This window comes from Austrofundulus limnaeus, unplaced genomic scaffold (genome assembly GCF_001266775.1).
Source record: "Austrofundulus limnaeus strain Quisiro unplaced genomic scaffold, Austrofundulus_limnaeus-1.0 Scaffold272, whole genome shotgun sequence".
Taxonomy (NCBI): domain Eukaryota; kingdom Metazoa; phylum Chordata; class Actinopteri; order Cyprinodontiformes; family Rivulidae; genus Austrofundulus; species Austrofundulus limnaeus.
In genome coordinates this window covers 432,235-436,073 of record NW_013952674.1, presented here as the reverse complement: position 1 = coordinate 436,073, position 3,839 = coordinate 432,235, and the positions used below count along the sequence as shown (strand labels likewise).

General features: G+C 37.5%; 1 non-coding gene across 1 annotated transcript; it reads right to left on the bottom strand.

The window, feature by feature from the left end:
• Positions 1 to 1,721: 1,721 nt before the first annotated feature.
• Positions 1,722 to 1,805, bottom strand: trnal-uaa (transfer RNA leucine (anticodon UAA)). The gene has a single exon. It is a non-coding gene; the product is annotated as a tRNA-Leu (tRNA).
• Between the last annotated feature and the right edge of the window lie 2,034 nt (positions 1,806 to 3,839).

The window sequence follows — 3,839 nt, the reverse complement described above, 5'->3', positions numbered from 1 at the left end:
TTTTATTGACTGCTCCTCCTGTCGCTTTAGAAAAACCATACAGYAAAATACATAAAAACATGGCTCAATCAAGAACAGTATGCATTACATTTTTGGCTAGTTTGTTGTGCAGTGTTGACTAAATTGGCAAAAAAAAAAAAAACCACTGCAAACATTGGAGCTTTTCACCTCTGGCACATTTCCAGAAACATTATTCAAAGTTTAAATTGGGTCCCAGAAAAATTATGACTGAACAGGCATTTTGATTCTCCATGATTTATGATTTTATAAAGTGTTTTTAAATTGTTTTCTGTTTTTAAAATTATTCCTGCTTCTTTGGTTCATTGTTTTGTCTCTGTGTCAGGGGTGGACTGGGACAAAAAAGTGGCCCAGGAATTTAGTACCCAACTGGCCCATTCAAGGTCCGGGCTGGCAGATGTCTGCAAATGGTGGAGGCGGAAAGAACAAACGTCATCTGTGTACAAAATCTAAGGATGTAATGTTGAGGAATCAGTAAAGYTATTGAGAAAGCCGAGCAGCAGTTAGCTCGCAGGCATTGACCCTCGGAGTTCCATGTGGTCATTTTTGACTCATTTTGATTTTACCCCTCCAAAATAACATTATTATAATCTAATGTGGTATCATTTTCTTTTTCCAGCACATGAACTGTGTGAATTTAAACTTATTTTTTATTTGAATATACTATTATTGTATATTAGACCTTAAACAAACAAACAAACAAACAAACAAACAAACAAACAAACAAACAAATAAATAAATAAATAAATAAATAAATAAATAAATAAATAAATAAATAAATAAATAAAACTTTTAGAATGCATGATGTAAATTTCTAAACTGATGTTAAAACATTTTAATCAACACAATTTTATAAAATTAGCAGCTACTGAGCACAGTTTGGATCTAGTCCACACACATGATAATGGCTTTATTTATTTAACAGCTAAATGCATTGTTTAAAAAGTTAGCAAACCAGAAAAAAATACAGCCACCTACATGACTACCATCCTCCTCCTGGTGAGATTGTTCTCCAGACGTAGGTTCCAGTGAGGATGAGGGTGATGCACCAGCAGAAAATAAATGTCAGTTTYTGACACTTGGCTGAATTTTCTTGTAGATGCTTTTTCTTTTCTCTCAATTTTTGTTACCCTCCCTTACGTTTATTCTCCATTTTCGCTCGTTTTCTTCTTACTTATTCTTCAGCAAACTTTTCTTCTTCTTCGGTCTTTGTTGGTGGTTGGTAAACAATGAATCGGTGCATTATCGCCATCTACTGGTATTGAGCACAACTACACAATTTTTTTCCGCGCTGCCTGTGCCGGCCCAGTGATGCACCAGCCCACCGGGAAAAGTCCCAGTACTCCCAATGGCCAGTCCGCCCGTGCTCTGTGTTCAGTTTGTGTTCCTCTCTACCATCAGCTAGTTCTACCACTCCCACCTCACCTGATCTCCATTGTCATTAGTCACAGCTGCAGCCACCTCCCTCATTAAATGGGACACTTGTATAGCTAACATATAYAAACCAATCAGTGTTAATCACATTCATACATCAGAGGCATTGGGGGTAAAGTGTCTTGCCCAAGGAGACAGCTGGAACGGGGGATCAAATTAGCAACCTACCAGTTAGGACAACTCCTCTAACCATTCTTCCACAGCTGCCTACAAAATTTTGTCTTTGCAATTCATGGTATAATTTATTTCCATTTCATGAGTATAGGGCTTACCAGGGAGTGGGGTTTGAACCCATGAGGACATCTGTCCATTGGATTTTAAGTCCAACACCTTAACCACTCGGCCATCCTGGTACTAAAAGGCAAAACACCAATGAACCAAATTTGACTTCAACCATAGACCATAGAAATCATAYATGTGGATACCATATGGACATTTCAGTGTGACTGCCATCTTGGATGGGTTCCTCTTGTGCCTCCATCAAATTTTTTTGTACTGAGGAAGCTGTTTGCCCAGTTGAAATAATCATAACTCCACAAATTTCTACCCAATTTTCACCCAGTTTGGTTTGTAACAGTAGAGATGTAAAGATGGCGAGGTCATGGCACCTTGGCAACAATGAACGTGTCCCAAAAGGTGCAATTCTAGTACCCTCTAAACATCAGCTCCTCTTATAACTTAAACATACACATGAAATTTGGTACATCAGTCCAGTACTGACAAAAACCTTTTTTGGTACCGTATTCCAAAACCTACAGGAAGTCAGCATTTTGAACAGAAAGGCAAGTTCACTTTCACACCAACTGTTATTTTGTTCTCAATTGGGAGATTACTGACATCAAATCTGAGCCAAACCTTCAAAATCTAGCAAATAAAATGTATCAATAGTTGAAATTTAATTAAATTGGCGTGGGTGTGAAGTTTTTTTGAGTCTGCTTGTTTTCACATCACCATGACTGGGGATAATATCACTTTAAGTTGTTCAAACTTTGCAACAAAGTTTCATGATACATAGGCAACAAGTCTTGTATGTGGCCATATGGTAATGTCTCAAATTCACCATTGTGCCACCTAGTGGCAGTGCAAAAATACTCAGTGCTTGAAAAAGATTTCACTACAGACATGTGACTGCTTTGGCTAGATATATGCCCAATCTGGATCGCCCCGGTGTGCGAGGGTATCTTCCCTCTCTTTTGTTATGACACAATAAGATGTACCCAACTGTATCATGTAAAGGGTAGATACCTAAATGTTGTTATGTTTCATATTCAAAATATTAAAAAAAAACTCAGGAGATCTGTTAGTGATCAGAGTGTGTATTAAAGATGACTCTCAACTACAAGCACAACAAACTTTAGCTTAATATCTTCAAATCTGAGTTATTTTAAGCTGAGACTGAACAACTGTTGTAGCCATCTTGAACTGGTCTGACCCCAGAAATTAATCAGTTTTATATGTACACTGCCTTTTTAATTTCAGTAAATAACCCTCCAAACTAACCCCMCTCCCCATTTTTTTCAAAGTATACTGTATTGTCTTTTGAATGGCTCTCAGGTAAAATACTCTTGCTGGACAAAACACAATAAAGCCAGTGTTCGAGTTCTGATTGGTTTGACAAAATGTTCGCTGTGGTACAACAAAAAGCTGCTGCGACTGATCAAAGGGCCAGCCTCCGGGGGTAACCATGGAAACCTGTCTTTTTCACTATGACACTGCAACAAAACACCTTATCTGTTCTTTTTAGTAGTTTTTTATTATTATTTTTGGGCTGATTCAATGGGACAGAACACGTTGAATGTGCTGTGATAGTTTGACCACCGTCAAAACAGCTTTTAAAATGTGTAAAAAAATAATGAACTCAGGAAATGCTATCTCTGTGAGCAACTGTGAGCTTCTTTTCTTTTTCAAAATGCAAATTTAAGTTTTCAAAACTCAAGCTAACAGATTTACTGAAAGGTCTGAAATTATTGATCTCACATGAATCTGAAGTTTGTACTAAATGTGGCAGCCTTCACAAGTGGTTCTGTAAGTAAACCACCACCAACCTTTGTGTTGGTAACAAATCTGGTAGGTAAATGTCTGTCAGGTGCTTTTTTTGCAAAAATTAAACACTTTGTGTTCAACTATGTGGTATTTACCAAAATACTTATTCACTGATGGAGAAACAGCATGATTCTTAAGGTTGAAAATAAGATCCTGTTGTGCTGAGAAATGACAGAGCTGTAGATGTTAGCTAATGTAATGTTAGCTAATTAGTCTGGTTGGTGGAAAAACCTATCTGACTCACAGCACACTTGAATCTGGGGCTACGTTCACACTGCAGGCAAATCCGACCCAAATCTGATTTTTTTGACCAATCTGACTCATATTCGATTTTTTTATGACAG